This window comes from Rhinolophus ferrumequinum, chromosome 18 (genome assembly GCF_004115265.2).
Source record: "Rhinolophus ferrumequinum isolate MPI-CBG mRhiFer1 chromosome 18, mRhiFer1_v1.p, whole genome shotgun sequence".
Classification (NCBI taxonomy): Eukaryota; Metazoa; Chordata; class Mammalia; order Chiroptera; family Rhinolophidae; genus Rhinolophus; species Rhinolophus ferrumequinum.
In genome coordinates, this window is record NC_046301.1 from 38,937,436 (window position 1) to 38,946,710 (window position 9,275).

Consider the following 9,275-nt stretch of genomic DNA (forward strand, 5'->3'; position numbering starts at 1 on the left):
TGTAGATGTTCCCTGATGTCTTCACAAGATCCACACCAAAGATTCAACAGAATTTGGATTTTTGTATAAGCCCTCTTGTTTCCACCAGGAAACTGATTCAGATTTTCCTGCTTGGGAATATTGTCTGGTTCCCTCTTCTCTAGGATACCTGTATAACGTCTAATTTGTATAGGACGTGCCTTAAGCTGGTAAAAGTGCTGCTGAGTATGTTTTCTTGATTCACCATGACATCTACAATGGTGCCATTGAAAAGAACAACATGGGAGTTTGTTTCTCTACTGCATTGTACACTGGCTGCCTTGACCCGGTCCTTCCATGTGAGAAAAATCACCTTCATGTCAGGAAGACTGGGTGTTTGCTGTTACTTGTAGCTGAATGTATCCCTTTAATGTGTTTTCAATTATGTTTGATTATACGTGATTAAAAGTATGTGTGCATTTTTTTGTCAAAGGAATGCTTCTGTTGTTCAATGGAAATATTAACTGTTTCTAAGTTATCACATGCTAACAGATATTATAGAAATGTGCTGCTTAATGACAGATACATTCTGAGAAATGCATCATAGGTGATTTTGTCATTTGTGTGAACATCATAGAGTGTGCTTACACAAAGCTAGATGGTGTTGCCTGCTACACACCTAAGTATAGCCTACTATATCTAAACTTACGTGCTGTAGGCTGTTAATCCTGGGCTACAAATCTGTACAGTATGTTACTGTACTGAATACTGTAGGCAATTTAACAACAATGGTATTTGTATATCTAAATGTAGAAAAGGTACAATAAAAATACAGTACAAAAGAAAAAGTGGTACACGTGTACAGAGCACTTAGCATGAATGGAGCTTTCAGGACTGGAAGGTGCTTTGGGTGAGTCAGTGAGTGAGTGGTGAGCGACTGTGAAGGCCTGGAACATACTGTACATGGCTGGAAACTATAAACACTGGACACTTAGGCTCCACTAAATTTATTTAAAATTTTCCTTAATACTAAATTAACTTTAGCTTACTGTAACTTTTTTACTTTATAAACTTAGATTTTTTTTTAACTTTCAACTCTTACAACAACAGCTTAAAACACAAACACATTGTACAGTTATACAGAAATACTTTTCTTTATATCTTTGTTCTGTGAGCTTTTTTCTATTTTATTAAAAAGTAAGCACACATTAGCCCAGGCCTTCACAGGGTCAGGATCACCAATATCACTGTCCTCACCTCCACATCCTGTCTCCCTGGAAGGTCTTCAGTGGCACTAACATGCATGGAGCTGTCATCTCCTGTGATAACACTGCTTTCTTCTGGAACACCTGAAGGACCTGCCTGAGGCTCTTGAGAAGGTGTGAGTCTTTTCACAAATATGTCCCTGGTGGTTTGCTTGGTTGGTTTTTGTTTTTTGTTTTTGGGTATTTTTTTTTTTTAATCATAGTTTTGCTTATAAGCAAGTAACACACCATGAACAGTTTTCTCAGTTACTGAAAAACTCGCTGTTTGGAGCCATGTTTTCAAATTTTTTAAGAAGCTTGTTGCAACCTGAAAAAGCCTCTGCTAAATCCTTTGGGAATTTTCTTGGAAATTCTTTGTTTTCTGCAGTTTTTCTCTCTTGCCTCTTTAGCTATGTATTTCAGTTCCAGTTCCAACACCTCAGTCAATTCCTCAGGCACCCGCTCTGGGAGCTCCTCAGTGTCATCCTCACCCACACCCACGTTCAAGTTTGTCAGCCACTGCTATGTTGATTTTTGTACCTTCCCCATCCTTGGCAAGTCGTTTGAAGTCATGGATAAACCACTTTTTTTTTTTTTAATGAAAATTTATTTAAAAATACAGTACAAAAACTAAAAACAGGCATAAAACAGGTGATCTTTTGATACAAGTTAGTAAAAAATGAAAACTCCAGGAAAAATAAATTGGACAAAAGAAACACACAGGAGGAATATACATTATTAATGAAAAAAGAATAACAAAGAAAAAACTATTAGAACGAAACAGAAGTAGAACTATTGCTAGTAAAAATATAACTTCATTCAACCACTTGAAGAGCAATTTGGCAATTCCTTGGAAGTCCGAAGGTGTGCAGGGCCCAATAATTATACTAGATGTTCAACACTAGAAGATTTACACTTGCGCATAAAGAGACATGGACAAGAATGTTCATTCCAGTACTATTTGTAATACCGAGACACTGAAGACAACCGTCTGGCCAGTAGGGAATGAACGCATATTATTTCATGATTTATATAGCACAATTCAACATTTTAAATTGATGAATTAGATCTATATGAATCAGATAAATCTTTAAAACATACTAAGTGAATACAGGAACCTGAAAAGGTACAAAATAGCAAAGTACTGTAATGAATAAATTTTCACATAATCTAAATACTGTATAAAGACACTTGTAATAAAAACATTCACAGGTACTATATACACCAACTTTAAGAATGTAAGGGGAAGAAGAGGAGCAAAGCATGAATGTCTGCTTTAGCTTATCTTTAAAAAAATAAAAAATGTTCAAGACCTGAAACAAATATGCTAACATCTGTTAGCTCCATGATGAATGTATAACTACCTTTTACATTATTTTCTGTACTTTTCACTTGAAATGGTTCATAGTTTTAATATTTATTTAAAAAAAAAAAAGTTGAGGTAGCCAAGTTGTCTTTCAAGTATAAAGTATAGCATCCATGAGTCCTTGGGAAAAAACTACATGAAAACCAGGCAATCAGATAGACAAACCTCTCGAGTGTCTTCTTCCAGATGCCATTCACACACTCCTTAGTGACATCACCCCCAAGCCCATGCAAGGCTCTTGATGCGCGTCATAGGTATAATTCTTACAGAATTGCATCAGTGTCTTCCTCGGTTGTGGCAATAACCTGGACAAAAGTCCTCAGCAGTAGGCCTTAAAAGTTGCTATAACTCCTTGATACAGTGGTACAGTGTACAGTGATACAGTTTGGAGGGAAAGAAACACCAGTTTGATATTGAGGTGAAGATCACCGGTTTAAAAATATATATCCAGGAGCATTATCAAAAATAACCAAATACTTGTATGTTATTCTCCAAAGAGTACTTCATTTTACTGCCATAGTAATTCAGGAGGGCATCTTGGAAGAGGAGCTGGGTCATCCATGACTTCTTATTCCTGGTGTATATAAGCACTGTGTGCCTACTGGAATGCTTGAAGACACTGGGCTTCTCACTGCCAGCTCCCAAAGGGTTTCAGTTTGTAGTCTGCAACATTGCCCCAAGCTGGACTGTTACCCTGACCTTAAAAACCTTGAAACCTGACTCTGATTTGTCCTCCTATGGATGGAAGACCTTTCAGGCACCCATTACCAGAATTGGGAGGTTTCATCCATATTGAATATATGCTCTGTAAAGTAATTTTCCTCCACAACTTATCTAGAGTTTCCAAAAATTCTTCAGCTGCCTTAGCATCAGCACAGACTCACCACTCACTTTCACTTCATGTAATGAATAACAATTCTTGAATAATTGAAGCCACTGAGAGCAGTACATTTAACACTGAAAACAAACTTTGTGCCCTGGCCACGATTGTCATGGTGCTGAAGGGGATCAGGCTTCTGTGTCTGATTTTCAGTCCAGGTCATTAGAAGTTCCTCCAGGTCTGATACAGGCCCTTCTCAAATTGTTGTTACTTGTTGCCTTCAATGAAGCAGATCCTTTCACAGCTTCTGTCACTTAGTTCTGTTCTTCACGATTGTAGCTCTGGTGGAATGGAACATCCTGACTGGATGCAATAACCACCAGTGATTTTCCACATTCATAGTGACCAGCTAACTACAGGCTTAGCTGGGTGGCCCAATGAGAGGCTTCTGATTTGTTAATAAAAGAACAGTGAATACAGCAAGAGCACACTCCAACTGAAAGAATTGGCTGAACCCATTGGAAAGACAGTGCAGGCATAAACTTGAAGCAATAGCTGAAGGAATAACTTCACAAAAATAACAAAACCTCAATGATGTATTAGAACAGTAGTATTTCAAAATAACACTTTTAAACCAAACGTATTATCCAATAATACAGCCTGTAAGGTTACAAATTCAAAGACCATAAATTTTGATAAGAATTCAGAGACAGTGAATAATCCAGATAAAAGACAGACTTCTATGAATTTAGAACCTTCTAAGTCTTCAAAAAAGCAAGTGAAAAGATTAGTTTGTCATGGGATCATGGTGAGGCTGTTTCCAAAAGGCCAGAGACGAAAAGAGGTTTCCCCTTTTGCAACGGATTAGGAAATGCAGACAAGCATTGTCCAAGGAAGAGAGGGAAAGCATAAAGTAAGCAGCAGTTAAAAAAGGGTATATGAGCCTGGTCCACACATCTTGGGAAAGCTGTCTCATCAGAAGTTGTCTACTACAATTCCAGGAAATATTTACTTTTAGGTCACCAGACGGTGTGCAGGTCCAGTCAGGGATTGGTGCTTTCTTTTGATATAACACGCGAATCTAAGAGTCTGTTCCCTGGAGTTGAGCGACACAGGGTTGATTAACGGTACCTGATAGGGGCCTTTCCAGTGAGGCTGAAGAGAGTGTGGAGGTGTCTTTTCCAATACATGGAATATCTGGATTGCAAGATGTGATGCTAATGTCTTCATCTCCTGGGAGTGTGTTGTAAAAAGATTGTTCTACCAAAGCATGGTTATTTTTAATAGAAGCTATTAGGCCTTTACAGTATTGAAGGATATCTTTTATCAGCTGGGGATCAAGAGAGGCAGGGGCCAGGTGCATTGGGTGTCCTCTGACTATTTCAAAGGCTGAGAGTTTATGAGTTCCAAAGGTGATGGATTTGAGATTTAGAAGAACCAATGTCAATGCTTTTGGTCAAGATATTGGAGGGTCTTTAGAGATTTTGCAAATTGAGTCATAATAGTGCCATTAGTGTGTTTGACTAACCCTGCAGATTGAAGATGTAAGCACAGTGAGAGTATCAAACAACCAGACAGCACTGACTTGTCAAAGTACATGACCACTTAAGTGGGTTCCCTGGTTGCTGTGTAGCTACTACTACATTTAAGGGACTATTGCATTGTAGTATGTTATTTATTTCTGCAAATACCCCTGATGTGAGTTATAGAGGATGGACAATGATGCCACGTGTTCTTTTAGTTAGAGATTCGAAACATTCTGCTTTGTATGTTTTACACTTTTGTAACTATTAGTATTTAGAGGAATTAAATCTTAGAATGGTTTCCTATGCACAAAAGTTAAAATTAAAGACTATTAATAGTAAAATATACTGTTAATATAAAATATACATAAATTTTTTTGTGGTTTATTTTAAATAAACCTGTAAGATAGAAATATCTAAATTAAGGAGACTCACTGCCCACAGTCCTCGTGCCCTCCAGCGCTGTTCCCCAGCCACCCACAGATATAGTTTTGATCATTTCTTGAACCTCCTGTTGGTATATCTTTATATAGATGAAGCAATTACAAATGAACTTTTTTACCCATGTTTGTCCTCGTAGGTCTCAAATTAGTTATACCTGGGATCCCACTAAATTTAAGCAAGATATCCCTGATAATCTTAGGCACATTAATGTATATAATATAGAGGACAGAAGATTAGTGACATAAGCAGCATGGCAGGATGAGAGGACCTCCAGTTCTCTCCCCTTGGAGTTATTTGGACAGCTATAATTCAACAAAGGATTCCCTGCTCATCACTCAAACATATGTGAGATCCCCACATTGAAACATCTAAAGGTGGGCGTATCAGAACAACAGAGAAGGAGAGAAGAGAGAAGGATTGAGACGGGTGCTGAGGACGCAGCCAGGAACCCACTGTGCCCTAGCAGGGGAAGTGTCAGGTTACAGTGTGCACACCCTGCAGTCCTAAGGAACAGAGGGGTAGAATCAACATTCCTGCCTGAGTGGTCAGCAGACACTGTGTCTAAACCCAGTGACAGGCAGAGACAGAATATAAAGGTGTGGTGGCTATGGTATAGCAGCTGCCATTACCAGACAGAAAACAAAGCCACAAATGTGTAGCTGCCTCCACTAACCCTACCAGAACTCACAGCACCCGGCAGAGGCTGTAGCAGTGGTGGTATCAGATTACAGTGCACACATGCAGTAGCCCTGAGGACTGGAGGAGCAGAAACATTTCTCCCTGAGGGGCAGGCACGTACTGCGGCTGAACCCAGGAATGGGCAGAGATACAGAGGTGTGTCAGCTGAGGCCTGGCAGCCGTCATTGCTAGGAAAAGAGCAAAACCACAGACATACAAACTGGCCTCCCCTGGCCCACCCCGCACCTTCCCATTGCAGCATAGTTTGGTAGATGCACTTGGGATGTCTCAGGTAGTACAGTACTGCTGCCAGCATCTAGTTATAGGAGGCAGTGCCAGCATCTCACAGGCACAGAGCCCCATTGCCCACCACATTACCCCATGGCATGGTGTCCTGAGACAGGTGACCTGGTCACAGAGGAGATGCCCACCTCCCCACGAAATAGGGGGTATTTGCCACAGCAGAGGCAATACCTCCCCACAGAGATCCCTGAAGCCCCATCAGTGCAGGTAAGAGACAATAAAAATTTGCACCTACTACAAAATGAAAAACCTCTACTTACCAACCTGCCAAACAGTGAAGAGTCAAGTGCTTTTTTAAAAGAGCAGATGTTGATTCTTGGGGGAGCTCTGATCAAGATGGCAGAGAAGGTAAATGTTGTATTTGCCTCCTGCCATGACCACATTAAAATTACAACTAAATTACAGAACAGTCAACATGGAGAACCATCGGAAGACTAGTTGAACAGAAGTCCTGTTACTAAAGATACAAAGAAGCAACATCAAGATGTAAGAGGGTCAGAGACACGAAACAGGCTGCCTCACACCCATGTGTCATGGTTGAGAATCAGGAGGGATACTACAGCTGCAAAGGTCCCCCCTGAGGAGCAAGGGATCCCAGGCCCACACTGCACTCTCCAGCCCAGAGCACCAGTGCTGGGAAGAGGAGCCTTCACAACATCTGGCTGTGAAAATCAGTGAGGATTCCATCTGTCCAGGTGAGAGGAAGGCTGATGGAAACCTAGGTGTTCTTGTAAAAGGCCCACATAGAGATTCTCTCACACATAGTCACCCTGGACTCTGGTGGAGGGATGGCTTGTTGGGAGGCACTAGAGACATACAAGGAGAGGCTGAGTTGTGTGACTTCAGGGCAAGGGCTGCCATTGTTCCTGTGTTGAGTCCTTCCCCCACATGGCCAAATCTGAATTTGCATTGGCCTGGAGAGCTCCACCCTGGTGACTCATTGGGACTTCACCCCACCCAACTCATGCACCACCTGAGGCTCTTTCAGCAGCAGGCAGCTGATGTCGGCCTGTTCTGAACTCTCTTGGACAACTCTATGGTATCCATAGACCCCAGGTGGGTGACAGAGGGCCTCAGTGTGGTCTGTGCTGGGGGGAGAGCGTCTGTGCCGGAGTTTCAGCCAGGGTGGAAGTGCATGGCTCATAATACCAGCATGGGCCAGGGAGCTGTGTCTTACAAAACTAGACTGAGAAACAATGGCTTCAACCGGAGTGGGGGGTGAGACAGAAGAAAGGGGGGAAAAAACTATTAGAACTGATTAATGAAATAAGTAAAATAGCAGGATACAAAATTAATATTAAAAAATCAGTTGCATTTTTGTAGACCAATAATAAGCTATCAAGAGAAATTAATCCCATTTACAATTGTATCACACACAAAAAAATAAAATACCTAGAAATAAATTTAACCAAGGAGTTAAAAGGCCTGTAATCAGAAAATTATAAGACATTGATAAAAGAAATTAAAGAAGATATAAATAAATGAAAGTATATACCATGCTCATGTATAGGAAGAATTAACGTCATTGAACTGTCCGTATTACCCAAAGCAATTTACAGATTCAGTGCAATCTCCATCAAAATACAAATGGCATTTTTCACAGAACCAGAAGAAATAATTTTAAAATTTGTATGGAACCACAAAATACCCCAAATGGCCAAAGCAATCTTGAGAAAGAACAAAGTTGGAGGTATCATGCTACCTCATATCAAACAATAGTACAAGACTATAGTAATCAAAACAGCATGGTACTGGCATAAAAACAGACACCTAGATCAATGGAACAGAATTGAGAACCCAGAAATAAACCCACACCTATATAGTCATTTAACCTATGACAAAGGAGGAAAGAATATACAATGGGGTAAAAAAAAGTCTATTCAATAAATGGTGTTGGGAAAACTGGACAGATACATGCAAAAAAAAAAAATGAAACTAGGTCACTTTCTTACACCATATACAAGACTAAACTCAAAATGAATTAAAGACTTAAATGTAAGACCCAAAACCATAAAACATTTAGAAGTAAACAAAGGCAGCAAACTCTCTGACATTGCTCTTAGTAATATTTTTTCTGATATAGCTCTGAGAGCAATGAAAACAAAAGAAATAATAAACAAATAGGACTATGTCGAACTAAAAAGTTTTTGCACAGCAAAGGAAACTACAAACAAAACAAAAAAACAAGCTACAGAATGAGAGAAGATATTCACCAATGATACATCCAATACAGGATTAATATTCAAAATTTATTATAAAAAACTCATACAACCCAACATAAAAAAAAAAATCCAATTAAAACATGGGCAAGGACCTGAATAGACATTTCTCCAAAGAAAACAAACAGATGGCCAATAGACATATGAAAAGATGCTCAACCTCACTAATAAGAGAAATGTAAATGAAAACCACAATGAGGTATCACCTCACACTTGTCAGAATGGCCATCATCAATAAATTAACAAACAAAAAGTGTTGGCAAGGATGTGGAGAAAAGGGAACCCTCATGCACTCTTGGTGGAATTGCAAACTGGTGCAGCCATTAATGGCAAATAGTGTGGAGGTTCCTCAAAAAAATAGAAATAGAACTACTTTATGATCCAGCAATTCCACTCTGGGTTTTTATCCAAAGAAATTCAAAACTATTCGAAAACATATATGCACCCCCTATGTTCACTACAGTGATATTTACAATAACCAAGATGTGGAAGCAACCTAACTGCCCATCAATACACAATTGGATAAAGATGTACATATGTACAATGGAATATTATTCTGCCATAAAAGAAAGAATGAAATCTTACCATTTGCGACAACATAGGTGGACCTAGAGAGTATTATGCTAAGTGAAATAAGTCAGACAGAGAAAGACAGGTAGCATATTATCTCACTTATATGTGGACTCTAAAGAACAAAATAAATGAAGAAACAAAACAGAA